The 19,026-nt window shown below is 42.7% G+C and overlaps 1 protein-coding gene across 1 annotated transcript in view; it reads right to left on the bottom strand.

Moving 5' to 3' along the window:
- Positions 1 to 19,026, bottom strand: part of TRPC5 (transient receptor potential cation channel, subfamily C, member 5) — a 325,159-nt gene that overhangs the window by 46,730 nt on the left and 259,403 nt on the right. The gene's annotated exons all lie outside the window — the stretch shown is intronic.

The following is a 19,026-nucleotide window of genomic DNA, read 5'->3' as shown; positions in this document are numbered from 1 at the left end:
AATATATATATATATATATATACACACACACACATATAAAATATATGTGTGTGTGTGTGTATGTATATATTCAGCAGGGCAAAGCAGCTAACCAGCAACTCTTCCTCCTTTCCACCTGTCCCTCTTTTCGCCTGTCTATGTCATCTTCCGTCTCTCTGTTGATAGAACACAGGACACTGCGGAGTAGGTATAATTTGTGCCTCCCTGGTGATAATGTTATCAGGCCATATAGCAAAATGAATGAAGTTAGTTTATCAGGCTGCTATGGAAAGAAGATAGTGAGGAGAAGGAGGAACAAAGACAGAATAAACAACCAGTAGTCTCCCCAGCTTTTCCTAATGTGTGCACAATACAACCCAAAGAAATGGCCTTTTAACTAATGAATGAGAGAGGGAGCAGCAGGGATAGAAAGGATATTTAGTGGTTATTTAGGCTTGGCACTCTCTGGTCTTTCTAATGGAAAGCCAGCAGGCTGCCTTGCATGGGTAACAGTAAAAGTGGCAGAACAAAAGACAATTGCAATCGATCCGGTGTATTGGGTCCCTGAGACAGCACAGGGATCTCCTTTTCATCTTTTAAAATGGTCCTGCAAGGTCTTCACAGTCATCACTGGACTTTATTTAGAGAGACTGTCACCAACCAAGAGCATTTAGTATATAGAACACATGTGTACTCATAAAAACAATACAGGCCATAAACAATGGGCCTTAGTTATCTTTCCCTCTCTGATTCCTAGGGATGTGGCAGGAAAAGTTGCAAGCAAATTGGTGAGAGCACAGAATCCCCAGGATTCCTTCATCTGTGATCTAACCTCTGACCCCTCTGTTGCCTTCAACAAAGTCATTTACTTTCTGAAAGTCAGAATGAAATTTGGGCAGTTTTAAAATTCACGATTTCTCATGAAATCAACCTCAAGCAGTAGAGTTGCAGGGCTTCTTCAGTTTCCCGTACCTTCTCTGTAGTCATCTTGTCAGTTTCAATTTTTCTCCTGTTCCTGTCCTCCCTGTCCTACCACAAAGTGGGGTAATGGTGAGGGGAGAAGGGAAAAAAAAAGTTCAAGGTAGTTGGAGGCTGGAACTGTCAAAATGTGGCTCTAAGAAAGAGATGCCATCCCTCTCTATTGTTATGGAAGGAAGGTGGGGCCTTAATGGAGTAGGATGGAGGGAGAAGTTGAGAGCAGGGTGCCTTATATATGGTCAGAAAGAACAGCACCATGGAGGACTCTGGGTAATATAAAATATGTATACTATAGTTGAGACTTGTAAATAAACATGTTACTTCCTTTAAGTCTCCAGTTTATCACTGCAGAAACAATTCTTGTGATATCTCAGGTGGTACTCAAAGGAAATAATGGCCTCGCAGGGCCCTCTGAGCTCACATAGTGGAAGAATCTTCCCTACATCCTTAGAAGTGGTGCTTGCCACCATGGGATGGGACTCTTTCTGGACTTTCTGGGGCTACTGTCTTCTCTACATAAGGGCTTTCTGGCCAATCTCAAACAGATGGACCAGCAAATGAAATGCCAAGTGTTTCACCTGTCAGCCTATCAGTGGGAAAGGGACACTAGACAGCCAGTACCTCACATTTGTCTAGAGTTTTATGTTTTTCCTAGCACATTCACATACTTTCTCTTATCTGATTTTTTTTTTTTTTTTTTTTTTTTTTTTTTGAGACAAAATCTAGCTCCGTCACCCAGGCTGGAGTGCAGGGGCGCCATCTTGGCTCACTGCAACCTCTGCCTCCAAGGTTCAAGCAATTCTCCTGCCTCAACCTCCTGAGTAGCTGGGATTACAGGCGCCCGCCACCACACCCAGCTAAGTTTTGTGTTTTTAGTAGAAACGGGGTTTTCACTGTGTTGGCCAGGCTGGTCTCCAACTCCTGACCTCGTGATCCGCCCGCCTCGGCCTCCCAAAGTGCTGGGATTACAAGTGTGAGCCACTGCGCCCGGTCTCTTATCTGATTTGTACACCCACCCTGTGAACTATGAAGTCGGCGGGAAACCCTATGAAGTTGTTACGTTGCACAGATGCGGCAACTGAGGTGCTGGAGACAGAAGTTACCTCTCTAGGGTCACAGATCTAGTCAATGATAAAGCAGATCTAGAATCGATCTGCTTTCATGCACATCTGCTACTTACTTCGTTTCCTATCTATGGGGTTACTGCCTGGACCGGAGTATCCTCACAGAATTCAGTGGGATAACAACTGGAGAGATTAGTCTGTCTTTAGCATCCTGCCACATCCCACTTCACATCAGAAGTGCCAGCTAGCTTGAACTTCTTGTGTCCTCGCTCCCAAACACCTGTGTCTGGTCTTCACTCTCCTGCCAACCTTTCTGCGCTTTGGTATGGGCACACCAATACCCACCGAACAAATGCTCCTTCTGCCCTCTATCATTTCCCCAGTAAAACTGCAACTCAAGGCTTGACTCCCTCAGAACCTCCTTAAAATGACCGGAGGCCTAAAGGCCTGGATAAAAGGACAGCAACTGGGGGGAGATTTTTGCCTCATATATTTCAATTATTTTTTTCCTAAACAGGAACATAGAGCTGGCTCATTTTCATCCATCAGTTCTCAGCTCAAGTATCACCTTCTCAAAGAGACCTTCCCTGAGCAACCAACTTAAAGTGTACTTCTCTATTATTCTATTTTTTCTCATACCAATCATTGCAAATAAATAATTATTAATTGATTCCTCTCTATTTGCCTATTCTTAGGCTACCCCAGTAGAATCAAAGTCCACTGAGGTTAGAGACTTTGTCTTGTTCACTATTGTAGTCCTAGAGGTCAGTCCTAGAGCCTGGCACAAAGTAGATGTACAATCAAATTTGTAGAAGAAATTAATTAAAGACCTAAAGGCAGATATGAAACTGAGGGTAGCATCAGCAATATTACCAACCACTTTTTTTCTTTTCTTCTTTTTTTTTTTTTTTGACACAGTCTTGCTCTCTCGCCAGGCTGGAGTACAGTGGCACGATTGTGGCTCACTGCAACCTCCGCCTCCCGGGTTCTAGCGATTCTCCTCCCTCAGCCTCCTGAGTAGCTGGGATTACAGGCGCACACCACCATGCCCAGCTAATTTTTGTATTTTTAGTAGAGACGGAGTTTCGCCATGTTGGTCAGGCTGGTCTCGAACTCCCAATCTCAGGTGATCCACCCGCCTCAGCCTCCCAAAGTGCTGGGATTACAGGTGTGAGCCACCGTGCCTGGCTACTTTTCAAGCATATCATTAAATCTTAATAACTGCTTGATGAGATGGGTTCCATTACTGTTTCCATTTTATAGATTTGGAAACAGGCTCACCAAAGTGAAGAAATTTGTCTAAGAATGTACAGCTAGAAACTGGTGGACTACAACTCACATCTGGATGGGGCAGACTCTGGATGCCAAGCTCTTAACCACTGAGATATACTTTCTTTTTGGGAAGTGCACCAGCATCAGGAAGGTTCCCACAAAATGTGTAGAAACAGAAACAGAGCCTGATCAGGGCCTTGAAATTTTGAAGAACATATCCCTGTATATACTCAGCCAGGTCTTTGACTGCCCAGGTTTCTCTTTTGCTTATGTTTCCTGCAGAAAAAAGCAGCTTTTTCTGCTTCAGAAGTGACCCTTTAGAGATCCTGCATTCAGCTGTGCAGGTCATATACTGCACAATTTTGGGAGCACATTCTAGCAGATGTGGGATTCCTGAATCCCATTGAACTGCTTGTCACCTTTACTGGGCGTCTCCAGAGATGTAAATTAAGCCTTGAGTCAAGGAGGCATAGATCATTCTTTTGGCCTGTGTCTTTCCGTTGGGGAGTGAGGGAACATTTACCATAATGTGGTGAGAATGGTGGTTTTTGCTGAGTTTAACCTGCAGTTTTCAGAAATAACTGGAACTAAGCCAATCAGAACTTCTATTTCTGAGCCTGGATGAAGATAGAGGTATGCCTTATCACTTGGGACATGGGAAAAGCTGCAGGTCTGTCCCTAGCTGGAATTGTTACCAGTATCATGTACTCAGATAGTCATAATGTGTGTTTTCTAACTTCCTACCTCACTTATCAGGAGCTAACTTTTAACTTCCCAAGCCATACTTCCATCTTACAGATAGCTTCTAAAAATCACCTCAGGGGTCACTATACCTGAGTTCCCTCTCACCTACTTCCTTGCACATAGCAGACTTACAAGTTCTTATGGAAAGAATGATTGAATGAACAAACACACCTGGCATGAAACCCCAGGCAAGTCTCAATCTCTGGAAGCCGGTTGCCGCATCTGTAACATTCAGATAATAGTGCCTACTTTCATAGAGCTCTTGTGAGGATCCAATAAGAGAATATGTTATGCAATTGTGCTTTGGAAAGTATAAAGCACTGTATTGACTATAATTATAAAATCCATCATCTAGGTAGATTTTCTTTCCATTAGATAATGCCCCTACCCACTGCCATAGAAATTTATTGATCTCTAAACATTAAGTACTTGCAGTGGATATAAATTGGCATCATGTATTTTTTAACATAGTTGACAAACTATAGATCAGAGATTTCCCCAACCTTTTCCCTATCAATCCGTGAAAAGGTATTTATTGAGCATCTACTATATGTTCCATATTTTACCAGACACCAGAGAAATATAGAGAAAACCTAAAGCAGAACCCATGTCTTCACAGAGCTTTAGTTCTCAAAGGTTGAAAATAGACACATTTTGAAGCAACTACAGTAGGAGGGGGTAAACTATGGCTTGCAGGCCAAATATGGACTGCCACCTGGTTTTGTATTGCCCATGAGCTAAGAATGATTTTTTACATTATTAAGTGATTGAAAAAATTAAAATAATATTTTTGATACTTGAAATTATTTGAATTTCAAATTTCAATGTCAATAAGTACATTTTTTATTGGCACATAGCCATGCCCATTCGTTTCTGTACCGCCTATGACCGATTTTGTGTTACAATGGGTAGTTGAGACAGAGTCCACAAAGCCTAAGACGCTCACCATCTGGCCCTTTACAGACAACATTTGCTAACCTCTGAACAAGAAGACAATAAACTTAAGTCAGCTTTGTCAGTTGCTCTGTCTTCATTTTAAAATATTCCTGGAAGTCTTATGCATTAGCAATTAATTAAGTTGTCCATTTATTCAATAAATATTAAATGAAAGCCTACTATGTGCCAGAAAGTGTATCCTGGTTAAGGGTGGAGAGATTTCAGCATGAAATATCTCTGAGTTGATTAGAGTTCTTGCATGAAATATATGAAATAAGGTATTAAGAGAAAAACCCTATGGTATAACCTCCTAGAATATCCATTCGGCAATGGAAACTTCTCTATACCCCCAAGAATCTTTAGGGCCAGGGCAGTGGGAGCTCTGATGGAATCAGTTGAGATGTTTCTAATGACACTAGTCCAAACCTTCTTTAATAATTGGTGTTGATTTCCTAATGAATGAGGAGGCCTTTCCTTATGTTCTGGGAAACTCCTGATATGCTACATTTAGTAGGAAGGACTTTGAGATAAATACATTCCTTGACATGTTTTTGTGATTAGCTCACAATTTTATAGGCCCAGGAATTCTGTAAGTTCAAATACCCAGGGGGAAATTGGGATACAGAACAAAAGAGAGGAAAAAGCAAAATTCTGTGAGAAAAGAGAGAAATACAATGACTTTCCCCTGCCACATTTTTACTTAGATTTTTTTTCTATTTCGTCTTTTAAAGAAAAGCAGATTTACCTTGACAGCTGAGATAACGTAATTCTGCTGTCAGATCTCAAGTAAAATGCAGGGTAATGCAGTGGGTTGTAATCTTTGATGCTCCACTGAGTATTCTGACCTCTCTGTTACAGCTAAAGGACACCTCCTTGCCCTTCTGCTTCTTACACTGAGCCAGGCTCTGGCACAGGGCTGCAGTGACCACAGGAAGAGAAAGGGCCTTATTAATATTAATAACTCAGAACTCACATTTAGTTTTTACACCTCAAGTTTCTCAGAAATAAATAAAGTTTGTATCTCTTAGCTTTCTAGTCAAATGATTCCTGGTGCCCAGAACAAGGATTATGGGGAAAAGGCAGAAGCCAAAAAGAACCACACCCTCAGACAATGACCTTTGGGCCATGGACATTTGACTTGTCTGCAGATGTTGTTTGTATCCTATGAAGAGAACATTCAGAGACCAATTTAAGTAGGAAGCCTAAGTATCCCACAAGGATGAATTCTTTATTTTTTAACTTTTGTTTTAGGTTCAGGGGTACCCTTTTGTTGGCACGACCCTTCAGAGTGTTGTGGACAGTGGTCCAGGAACACCACAAAGAACAATACTTTCTGAACCTCAACTCTGATATTTTTTGAAATACAAACACAGTCGTTTTTATCTCAGGAATGTCCATGGGTAATTGTTATTTTATGTAAAGGCCAAAGGTACCTTTGACTTGGGGACTACTACGCAGACCTGATTCTTTGCAAAACTGTGATGATGGTGACATTTTCCTTCAGTGCCTCCAATCTCTTTTTCTTCTTGTTGTCCCCTCCTCAGTATTCCTCAGGCACATTTCCCTTATGGTACCTCTCACTTACTTGGCCACATAGGAAAACCTGATCTCAATAAGGGATTGGACATACTCATTTACACTGAGTCCTAAGCGACCTACTCATAGCTCAAAGCATATTTGCATTATAACTGAGGACAAATCTTAAGGTTAGGAATTTCTGGATGATAGTGAGAGGATGCTTGTAAACCCTTTGAGATGCTAAACTTTATGTATGTTTGCTAATATATGCTTTTTTCTTGTTCATGTTCATCAGATTGTCAAAGGAATCTGTGACCCATAAAAGGTTAAGGGCAGCCTTAAGGTAAAGAAGCAAAATGCAAATAGTGAAATTTGAAACTGTGGTCCCATGATTGGAGAGTCCATGTGGACTCCATGAGAACAGGGACCCACTCTATCTTGTTCACCTACCACCCTATTGTATCTCCACTGCCAAGAATGTAGTGTGGCACATAGTAGTGCCTCAATACATATGTTTATTAAGTTATTAAGTTTACTCAGTTATCCATACAATAGATATTTATTCAATTTTTAATTTATTGTTAAGTGAATGAATGAAAGAGTAAGGGGCATCAGCCAGCAGATGGGGAGAGGTATTTTTTGGGGGAGCACTGGAACCTTTCTGTCACTGGCATTGTTGGTCTTGTCTCTGAGTTACTCAAGATAGTCTTCATGACAATTACCAATGTTCCTGATGTTCATCTGAGTCTGGGATCCAGAGGAGTAGCTCACATATCTGCCCTGTTTTGTTGCCTTTTAGGACAGGAAAAGAAAATCTATATCCTTTCATTTGTCCTCATCCCATTTCCACTTGCATCTTTGTCAGTCACCAAAATCATTAGCAGGTAGAAGCAAGTATCAAAGGATGTTGCTGCTGTTGGAAGCAGAGATTGCTGCTTGGCACAGACCTGCCAAAGTACACCCTGAGAATTTTGTGACAAAGAGCTCTCAGCCTCTCAGACAGCTTGCTGACAAAATCAGGAGCAGGCATTGATGCACAATGACCAAGAAATCTGGTGCTGTCTCAGACCACCAGGGGGAGGGCCAGGCCCAGGCAGGATGGGTAGGTCTGTCTGAAAAGTCAGCCTTTGGTGCCCCCTGCAGCGTTTGCAGAGACAATGCTCCTCCCTCCTTCCCTGAAGCTAGATATTGTACAGTCCATTTACTGGTGTGCGTATAATGTCAAGAGAGGCTTTAGGCATGCAAAGAGCTGTCTGGCAAAGAACAGGGCTGAGATGTCTCAAGGCAGGATGTGTTAGTTCAATGAGGAATTTTTGTCACACGACTGAGCTTGGTAGTGCTGACCCATTTACTCCCTGTGGCTGTGGTTGTCTGCTTGCTCATTTAGGGAGGCTGGAGTATCATGGGCAGAGTTGAGAAGAAACTGGATGTGTGAAGTCTGCTGGACACACTAAAGGAGAAAAAGAGAGCTAGTTGGTGTGTGTTGGGGGTGGTGATAGGGGATCTCAGCTTAGGAAATAAGTCGCTTTGTGTCCAGAACCAAGGGAAAGGCTCCTTAAAGGATCCTTCTGGTTAGAACCTAGGGAACAGTCAGCAAGTTAGTCAACCAAGGGGAAGGGTGAAGCCAGGGAAGTCTGAGATGGGGCAGGGGTCTGGTGTGGTTTGTGTATCAGGGCCTGGGAGCTTGAGATGCTGGCAGGAAAGGAGAAAGTGAGATATCTTTGTTACTTCGGTTCGGACAGACCTTATTAAGAGTGTGCCCTTGGCAGGGAGTGGTGGCTCATGCCTGTAATCCTAGCACTTTGGGAGGATGAGGCGGTTGGGTCGCTTGAGCTCAGGAGTTTGAGACCAGACTGCACAATATGGTGAAACCCCATCTTTACAAAAAATACAAAAATGAGCTGGGCATGGTGGCTTGCACCTGTGGTCCCAGCTACTCGGAGGGCTGAGGCTGGAGGATTGCTTGAGATGGGAAGTGGAGGTTTCAGAGAGCTGAGATCATGCCGTTGCATTCCAGCCTGGGTAACAGAGCAAGACCCTGTCTCAAAAAAAAAAAAAAAAAAAAGTGTACCCTGGGGCAAGTCACTTTTATCTCTGTGCCTCAGTTTCCTTACCCATAGAATGTAGTTAATAACAGTACCTATCTTATAAAATTGGTGTGAGAATTTAATGAGATAATATGTACAAAGTGTTGTGTGTAGTGTTTGGCACATAAATGCTTAAGAAATGGTAGTTATTAATAGTAGTTATAATAGTAATAGAAAGCACTTAGTGCTTGGCATTTAATAAAGGCTTGTCTATATGCTAGATATTATTATTTCTTACATTCATATTTACTGACTTCTTTAAGCCTTAGTGAATGAGAAAGAGCACAGTTTGGGCCTAGAGGAGGTGCCTGGGGCTTTTCCAGGTCAGGCAGTCTAGGGTTCTGTGCTAAGCCAGGTAGACAGCAATGTGAGGACCCAGAGTTGGGATGTGGGAAGACACAAATGTACCTCATCTCCTTGTGTTATTTTTCTAAAGGTAGACTCTGCACTTTGTCATGCAGTTCCTAAAGATGCGACTACTGTATTTGCTTCTCCTCATTTTTGGGGCAGGGGGGACTTCACTGCCTATTGAAAAGATACTTTCCTGGGGAATTAAAGTATGGGAGTCAGAGAAGACTGAAGCCAATCCTTATAGTGTTACTGCCTTTAATAAACACTAGGCCAATCCCCCCTGCTGTGCAAGCTATTTCCTTGCCAAAAATGAAATCTGATACCACGTCCGTACTTTTCTGTCTTTCCAAATTTGACTGATTCGTCGAGGCTCGGTTCAATTTGTACTTCCTAAATGTACTTCACAACGATTCAATCAGATACATGTTGGTTGGGGTGCAGCCAGGAAAACAGAAATCACTCTAGGACTTTGATTCATTTTGTTTTTTCTTTTCTCTTCTCTTCTCTTCTCTTCTCTTCTTTTCTCTTCTCTTCTCTTCTTTCTTTCTTTCTTTCTTTCTCTCTCTCGCTCTCTCCTTTTCTTTCTTTTTTCTTTCTTTCTCTTTTTCATTCTTTCTTCGACAGAGTCTTGCTCTGTCACTCAGGCTGGAATGCAGTGGCACAATCTCAGCTCACTGCAACCTCCACCTCCTGGGTTCAAGCGATTCTTGTGCCTCAGTCTCCTGGGTAGCTGGGACTACAGGCATGCACCACCACACCCAGCTCATTTTGTATTTTTTGTAGAGATGGGGTTTCACCACATTGGCCAGGCTTGTCTCGAACTCAAATTCCTGGTCTCAAGTGATCCACCTACCTCGGCCTCCCAAAGTACTGAGATTACAGGCATGAGCCACTGCACCCGGCCCACGCTAGGACTTTCAAATCAAGATTTAATGCAGGGATTGGTTACATGTAAGAGTTGACAAGTTAAAAAGGGAATAGTAAGGCAACTTAGAGATTAGCAACAACAGGAAGCCCCTCTTATCTTTGGAGTTTGAGGGTCAACAGGAAGAGGTAGCGTTCTTAGATCCAAGACTAGTGCACTCTGGCTGGAGCTTGAGCCAAGATGGTGAGTCACTGAAAAGCTAGAGTCAAGTAGGGAGGAGATGGCTGGTGGTATTTGGAGGTGAGCCCCAGAGGAGCTACAGCTGCTGCTGGAGGCACCGAAATAAGTGAGGATGGGATGGGGAAGAAACACTCTAGCTTCTCCCTTCCTCCTACCATCTGATTGGTTGAATCTGCTCAGACACCAAAGGGCAAAGGATTGTGAGGAATGTTTCTTGATACAAGAAACAGGCAGGGAATAGGCCTGAGAGTAAGCAGCAAATGAAAAGCCTGGTTATCTTCTCTATTTTACAGAGAAGTCAAATGAGGCAGAAAGAGGTCAAGTTGCCCAAAACCACAGTAAGTGGCTCTCCAGGTTTCAAATCCAGGCAGTCTGACTACTCTTGAGCCCATGCTGTCTGAAATCACTGCTACTATTCTTGTGATAATAGTGCTATTGTTGTTTTACTCATGTCAGACTTTTCCCTCTAAACTACAAGTTCCCTAATGGTATCAACTGTGTCTTTCCCTTTATACCACTTACAGCACCTAGCTCTTGTAACTCTTACAGAATCTACCAGAAAATGTAAATTGTTGACTGAAATGAGATTATCAGCAGGTGTTCATAGATTCCACATTACCCAAGGGAGGAGGGCACTATTAAAATGTCCTCCATACTTCTGAATGTTTTCTTTCTCCTCAGTTAAATGTAGCAACCCTTGATCAGATTCCAGACAATGGTTTGGCAACAGGGAAAAGCACAAGCTGAGATGAGAAAAATACCTAGATTGCTTGAGGGTATCCCAAAGGGAAGAGACAGTTATTAAAATTTGAAATGGCTTTGCTCCAATGTCTTGATATTCCTACAGCTTGAATTGAGCAACTCCTTCACCTGAATAGAGACTACACTATTCCTTAGACTCACTATAGCTTCCATGGTTTGGACTGTTTAGTGGAAATGAAAGGTGGCAGGGTTTACGTTTTGTTCTGTTTTCTTAAGAGATGGCTCTTGGGAGCTGAGATACGGACAATAGGTATGTTGATGAAGCATCAGTGATTCTTATCCTGGAAGAAATTAGGGCAGATATTGGGCTCTTCGTCCCCTCAGGATTATAATGAGCCCTTTTGTCCCTGGAACTGATAGGACAAGGAGACTGAACAGTTCAGAGTTGTGATAAAATGAGGAAAGGAAAGAAGGTCTGTTAGGGCCCTTGTAGTGAAAGTGCATTTCAGGTGCTTCTTGATCTCAAGGTAAGTGTCGACATGATAGTGTAGAGGTTCTGTGCATGGGTCTTGGGGTTAGACTACCTCAATTTAAATCCAGACAGTACCACTTACTAGCATATGACTTATTAGCATATTGGGAATAATATAGTATCATAATATGGCACATTATCTTGATTTTTTCTTCCATCTCTCTGGCTGTTCTTTCTCAGTCTCTCTGGATAATCCATCCTCATTTTTCCAACCTCTAAATATCGGAGTGCCCCAGACTTCATTTTCAGATCTCTTTTCTTTTCTCTCCACACTCACTCCCTTAGTGATCTCATCTAGTTCCATAGCTTTAGATACTACACATATGTTGGTAACTCTCAAATCTCTATTGCCAGCCTGGAACTCTCCTCTAGACCTATAGACAACTGCCTACCCAATGCCTCTATCTGGATGTCTAATAGGCATCTCCAATTCCATATGTCTAAAAGTCAACTCTGGATCTTTGTTTCACCTCCTTCCCCCACCAGGCCTGCTCCTTTCCTACTCTTCCCCATCTCAGTAATGAACAACTCCACCCTTCCAGTTACTCAGACCAAAAAACCTGGATGACATACTTCACTACTCTCTTTTGCTCACACTTCACATCTGATCTAGTTCAAAATATATCCAGAATCTGACCACTTCTCATTGCTGCCATCATGACCAACCTGGCCAAAACCACCACCAGCTTTTGTCTGGGTTAGTGCAATGGTCTCATAATTGGTCTCTCTGTCTTTGCCCCTATCCCACTCTAGTCTATTCCCAATCAGACACAGCAATCTTACTAAACTACAAGTTAGATCATGTACCTCTTCTGCTCAAAACCCTCCCATGGGTCCCTATCATGTTTAGAATAGAAGCCCAAGTCCTTCCAATGGTCCATGAGGCCCTAGGTGATCTGTCACTCACTCCCATTACTTCTCTGACTCCATCTCCTACTTCCCTCTCCTCCCTTGGTTACTCCACTCCAGTCATACTGGCCTTCACAAGGCTGAAGTTAAGGTCTTAATGTGGCTGAGCTCTTATCTGGAGGCTCTGGAGAAGAATTTGCTTCCAAGTTCATATGTGTTGTTTACAGAATTCATTTCTATAGTGAGAGCTTGGGCCCTCTTTCATCTCCTGCACACTGCCTGAATTTCTTACTACTTGCCCCACTCCATCTTCAAGCCAGCAATGCACATCAAATCTTCCTTGTGCTTCAGATTGCTGACTGATATGGTTTGGCTGTGTCCCCACCCAAATCTCATATTGAATTATAATCCCCATAATCCCCATGTGTCATGGGAGGAATCCAGTGGGAGGTAATTGAATCATGGGGGCAGTTTCCCCCATGCTGTTCTCATGATAGTGAATGAGTTCTCATGAGATCTGATGATTTTATAAGCATCTGGTATTTCCCCTGTTGGCACTCATTCTCTCTCCTGCTGCCCTGTGAAGAGGTGGCTTCTGCCATGATTGTAAGTTTCCTGAGGCCTTCCAGCCATGTAGAACTGTGAGTCAATTAAACCTCTTTTCCTTATAAATTACCCAGTCTTGGGTATTTCTTCATAGCAACGTGAGAATGAACTAATATAGTAAATTCATACCAAGAGTGGGGCGCTGCTGTAAAGATACCTGAGAATATGGAAGCAGCTTTGGAACTGGGTAATGAGCAGAGGTTGGAACAGTTTGGAGGGCTCAGAAGAAGAAAGGAAAATGTGGGAAAGTTTGAAACTTCTTAAATACTTGGAGGGCTCAGAAGACAGGAGACTGTGGGAAAGTTTGGAACTTCCTAGAGACGTGTTGAATGGCTTTGAGCAAAATGCTGATAGCGATATGGACAATGAAGTCCAGGCTGAGATGAGGAACTTATTTGGAACTGGAATAAAGGTGACTCTTGCTTTGCTTTAGCAAAGAGACTGGTGGCATTTTGCCCCCTGCCCTAGAGATCTGTGGAACTTTGAACTTGAGAGATATGATTTAGGGTATCCAGCAGAAGAAATTTCTAAGCAGCAAAGCATTCAGTAGGAAGCAGAGCATAAAAGTTTGGGCTGGGCACAGTGGCTGACACCTGTAATCCCAGCAGTTTGGGAGACCAAGGAGGGTGGATCACGAGGTCAGGCGTTCGAGACCAGCCTGGCCAACATAGTGAAACCCCGTCTCTACTAAAAATACAAAAATGAGCCAAGCATGGTGGAAGGCGCCTGTAATCTCAGCTACTCAGGAGGCTGAGGTAGGAGAATTGGTTGAACCCGGGAGGCAGAGGTTGCAGTGAGCTGAGATCATGCCATTGCACTCCAGCCTGGGTGACAGTGTGAGACTCCATCTCAAAAAAAAAAAAAAAAAGTTTGGAAAATTTGCAGCCTGAAAATGTGATAGAAAAGAAAAACTTATTTTCTGGGGAGAAATTCAAGCTAGCTGGAGAAATTTGCATAAGTAATGAGGAAGCGAATGTTAATCACTAAGATAATGGGGGGAAATGTCTCCAGGGCATTTCAGAGACCTTCACAGAAGTCCCTTCCATCACAGGCCCAGAGGCCTAGGAGGGAAAAATGGTTTCCTGGGCTGGGCCCAGGGACCCCCTTGCTGTGTGCAGCCTAAGGGCTTGGTGCCCTGTTTTCCAACTGATCCAGCCATGGCTAAAAGGTGCAGCTTGGGCTATGGCTTTAGAGGGTACAAGCCCCAACCCTTGGCAGCTTCCATGTGGTGTTGGTCCTACAGGTGGGCAGAAGACAAGAACTGAGGTTTGGGAACCTCCACCTAGATTTCAGATGATTCATGGAAATACCTGAATGTCCAGGCAGAGGTGTGTTGCAGGGGCAGAGCCCTCATGGAGATCCTCTGCTAGGGCAGTGCAGAAGGGAAATGTGGGGTGGGAGCCCCCACACAGAGTCCCCATTGGGGCACTGCCTAGTAGAGCTGTGAGAATAGGGCCACTATCCTCCAGACCCCAGAATGGTAAATCCACTGACAGCTTGCACCATGTACCTGGAGAAGCCACAGACACTCGACACCAATCTGTGAAAGCAGCCAGGATGAGGGGGCTGTACCCTGCAAAACCACAGAAGTGGAGCTGCCCAAGGCCATGGGAGCCCACCACTTGCATCATTGTAACCTGAATGTGAGACATGGAGTCAAAGGAGATCATTTTGAAATGTTAAGGTTTAATGACTGCCCTATTGGATTTTGGACTTGCATGGGGCCTGTAGCCCCTTTGTTTTGGCCAATTTCTCCCATTTGGAATGGGTGTATTTACCCAATGCCTGTAACTCCATTATATCTAGGAAGTAACTAACTTGTTTTTTTTTATTTTACAAGCTCGTAGGCAGAAGGGACTTGCCTTGTCTCAGATGAAACTTTGAACTTAGACTTTTGGTTAATGCTGGAATTAGTTAAGACTTTGGGGGACTGTTGGAAAGGGATGATTGTGTTTTAAAATGTAAGGACATGAGATTTGGGAGAGGCCAGGGATGGAATGATATGGTTTGACTGTGTCCCCACCCAAAATCTCATCTTGAATTACAATCCAAGTTATAATCCCCACATGTTGGGGGAGGGACCTCCTGGGGGGTGATTAGATCATGGGGGAAGTTTCCCCATGCTGCTTTCATGATAGTGAGTTCTCATGAGATCTGATGGTTTTATAAGGGGCTCTTCCCGCTTCCCTCTCACTCTCTCTCACCTGCCACCATGTAAGACCTGCGTGCTTTTCTTTCTGCCATGATTATAAGATTAATGAAGCATCCCCAGCCATGTGGAACTGTAAGTCAATTAAAACTCCTTTCTTTATAAATGACCGAGTCTCTGGTATTTCTTCATAGCAGCATGAGAACAGACTAATACACTGACATTCCCTTCTGCTACCAGTTGGAGAAAACTCTGCTCCTAAGACTTATGTGATTAGATTAGGCCTACCTGGATAATCTCCCTGAATACTAACCTCAATTACATCTGCAGAATCCCTTTTGCCACATAATACAACGTAATCACAATTGTGGTATCTTTTCATATTAATAGTCTTGATTATTAGAGTGGGAAATCTAGGGGGAGCATTTTAGGGTTTTGCCTACTATAGTGATATTCAGACTGTTTAAGAAACTAGTCAATCCAAATATAGGCCAGTTATGGTGCTGGAGCAGGGTTCTAGATTCTACCAGCTGTTCCAGATGTTACCCTTTACTTGCTGGATTGTGAGGAGGTCTGGGTATGTCGTAGAAGGAACAGCTGGAGTGACAGCTATTTACCAACTGGTATGGAAATGTTTCAATATTTTCACAATTGAGTAGCCATATCAGTGCGTAGCAGTTGGTTATCAGTCCGGCTGATAGAGAGTTAAAATCATGGTATTGTGTGTGAAGTGCTGCTTTGAGAGTCTCTGCTTTGAGAATCTGAGGTTGGTCCTAGATGACTGGGGGTGGGTGGGGAGACCACCTGCCCTTCTTGGCACTTAGACGGTATGCAACAGCCCTCTGTAGTCCTGCCTCTTATCCTGTGGTGCCAGGTTTGTTTGGATGAATGTCATCATTTGCATGAATGTCTTCTGCAGTGGGAGAGTCCATTCGTCATCTGGGCCTCCAAATGTTGCCACCCTAAGGGAGACAACCAATTACATATATTTGGACTCTCCCCAAGCCATCCAGCAGCTGTGGCTCAGTGAAGCAAGTGCTGTTTACTTATTTTCAGCATTAGAGCAAATACTCCACAGCAGCCAAAGAAACCAAGGGTTCTTATTAACTTGCTGAACGAGGCTTTATCACAGACCATTATGAGCACTATGTTTTGGGAGGACTAATCTTAGGCAACAGAGATGCCCATTGTGGGTGGGGTAGGGGATAGGAATAGGGCCTAAGGTAATGAACTTTGTGGGACTGATCTTATCTCTTCCACCTAATATTTTTAAATGGATGAATCTGATTAACACAGCACCGAGGGCAGCTTTGCTTGATGGAGCTTCTGCCTATACATCAAGGACAGCAGTGACAAGGTGGATGCATTTTTTAAAATGTCATTGGGAGTAATAAGGAGACTGAGGGAGATATAAGAATAAAAGGAGAAGTAAATAACTGCTAATTGCCAATAACAATAATATACAATATGGCCAGCTTCACCTGCTGATGCTGGGACCACAGAGCACAGGCCTGGAGTGATTCCTGCTTCACTGTATCTTAAGGATAACTCTATACACCACTGTGGTAGAGCCTCCTCTGACATGGAAATACAAATTGCTACAGAGCCATATATTCACATCACCAGCAGCTCTGAATCCTGCATGGAACACTGATAAAGAGCTTAACCCTTCAAGGGATTGTTATTACCTGGTGTTCTTGAGGACAGTCCTAGAATGTACACAACTTAGATTCACAGTGAGGCATGTCGACAACTCAGTCCCTACCTAGACTGAATCAGCCTGTGATACCTTTATAATAGGAGAAATTTGTCTTCAGTGGTTTCCCTTTCTGTAATCTTCCTCCCTATACCAAGGACCTTGTAAAAATTACATTCAGTACTGAAGCAGAGATGTTGCAAATGAAATTAAATCTACTGTCTGGTCCTTATCACTTAAGCAGATCCAGGTATTTTTGGAATCAGGTTGTCCAATATCAGCATCCCACTGGATCCCACTGAATCCACTTACAAATGGTAAAAACACCCCATGGCAACGAACAGCAGTAAAGATATTATTCAGAATAGTTGGCCATGACTTCAGATTTATGAGATGGTATAGACTCCATTTAGCTACCATTGGTTCCCTCCCAAGCCAATGTGTTTTCTTTGGGTGCAGCAGTAGGTGGCATTAAAACAAAACTTACTACCAGCAGGTGGTGGTGAGAGCTGGAGTTGATTATTTTCACCCTTCTTAGAAAATGTCACTGAGCTCAGTGAGAAGGACCACAGCCCTGCATTAGGTGACAAGAAAAGCTCTCCCTTTTCTACTGTCACAAGGAAAAATCCGCTGTCAGACACCCAGTGAAAAAACTACAAATACCTTTGCATGAATATTGCCATCTTTGGCAGGGGTGAAGGATAGAATGCCAAGCAGAGGGGATGGAAAAGTCAACTCCTGAGACTCCATGCCTGCCCCTGCCCCCTTATAGAGATAGACTAGGAGTGAACATAAATCATTTCAGAGTTCTTGGCCTAGTTGTTTGAATGAGGGGGAATGAATGAATGGAACTGAACTATATTGCATTTCAAATGCAGTAGAAGAACAGAATTTCAGTGCTGGAAAGAACCTTGTGAGCCTATCTTGTTAATCTGTAGGCACCCAGACTCATAGGATGCCAGAGCTAGCAAGGATATTAAAAACCATTGATTTCAAAACCCTCACTTTTTGGATGATGACACTGAGGCTCAAGAGGGGAAAGTAAGTTACTAAAGACATACAGTTATAAACCACAGAGCCAGGATTAGAGTCCCTGGTTTATTAACTTCAAATCTTTTTTTCCACTACAGTCCTCTCCCTTCTCTACCACCTAAATACCTACTATCTAAACTATCCTAGCAGACAATTTTATATCCTAATTTTTTAAATTCTCCAATAACAGAAATTCTATAGACCCACCTGTGAGAATATATTTATTACATTGCCATTTATAGTTAGGAATTTCTCCCAAATAGGTAACTCAAAAGCCTCCTGCTCCACTTCTTTTTGGTTCTGTTCTTAGTGGAAATGGATCACATTCACTATTAATAATATTTAAGATGTGGACAATGTGTATGTATGGGTATGTGTGTGTGTGCGCGCATATATATATATGTGCATATGTGTATATATATACACACACACATATATATACATATATATCTAATCTATGTATATGTAACAAATAATTTAAGCTTCTTTTCTATAGGCTAAATAACTCCTCAGTGGCAAACCAAATCTGAGAAATAGCATCTAGAAAGGAAGACAAGACTTGGGTTTTTTTATTTTGTACTTTTTCTGCTACAGCAAAAACTTTCAGCAACAGACTGATCCAGAGTGGGTATTCTAGCATTATAGTAGGAACTACGCATCCAAATTTACTAATGCCTGACTAAATCAGACCTCAGGTAATGAGGACTCCTTTGCTGAAACTCAATTTCTAGGAATTATATGCAGATTAAAATAAAATAAGCTAAGGTTAGATAGCTACTTTGACATAAAAAATCAGGGCAGGGACTGAATTGATAATGTATCCTACACTTTCACTATTTCTAGTCTAGGGTAATCAACATTGCTGATCTAAATGGTAACATGATGGCGCAAAAAAATTCAGCAATGGACTCTACTTAAGAGTGTCTCACAATGGAGTGCAGTTACTTATATATACTTGATTGAAAAATAGCCACTGTCTGGGTGCAGTGGCTCATGCCTGTAATCCCAGCACTTAGGGAGGCTGAGGTGGGAGGATCAGTTGAGGCCAGGAGTTTCAGACCAGCCTGGGCAACATATCAGGACTCCATCTCTATTTTTTAAATAGGAAAAAATGTAGTCCCCTCCCCTCTCTGTCTCTCTCTGAGAAGACCATCCTTGTCAATGTGATTCTTAGTTTTCGGAGGGAGATGTTTGCAGTGAAGCGGGAGATAGGGCTCTCTTGGCTAGAGAACCAGATCAGCTGAATTAACCCTGGAGATGAGTGAGGTGACACATTGTAGCCAAATTGTGCTCAAACCCCAAGTTTTCCACTGAGGCAAGAAAATTGATTCTGAAATTTAGAAATATTTTCAATAAGTAACTAGAAAATCTTATTCACTAGAATAACTTATATTAAATGATCAAGATTCTATAGACTGAAAGTCCA

This window comes from Mandrillus leucophaeus, unplaced genomic scaffold, assembly GCF_000951045.1.
Source record: "Mandrillus leucophaeus isolate KB7577 unplaced genomic scaffold, Mleu.le_1.0 Scaffold269, whole genome shotgun sequence".
Taxonomy (NCBI): Eukaryota; Metazoa; Chordata; class Mammalia; order Primates; family Cercopithecidae; genus Mandrillus; species Mandrillus leucophaeus.
The sequence above is the reverse complement of the archived record's forward strand: the minus strand, read 5'-3'. Positions and strand labels throughout refer to the sequence as shown.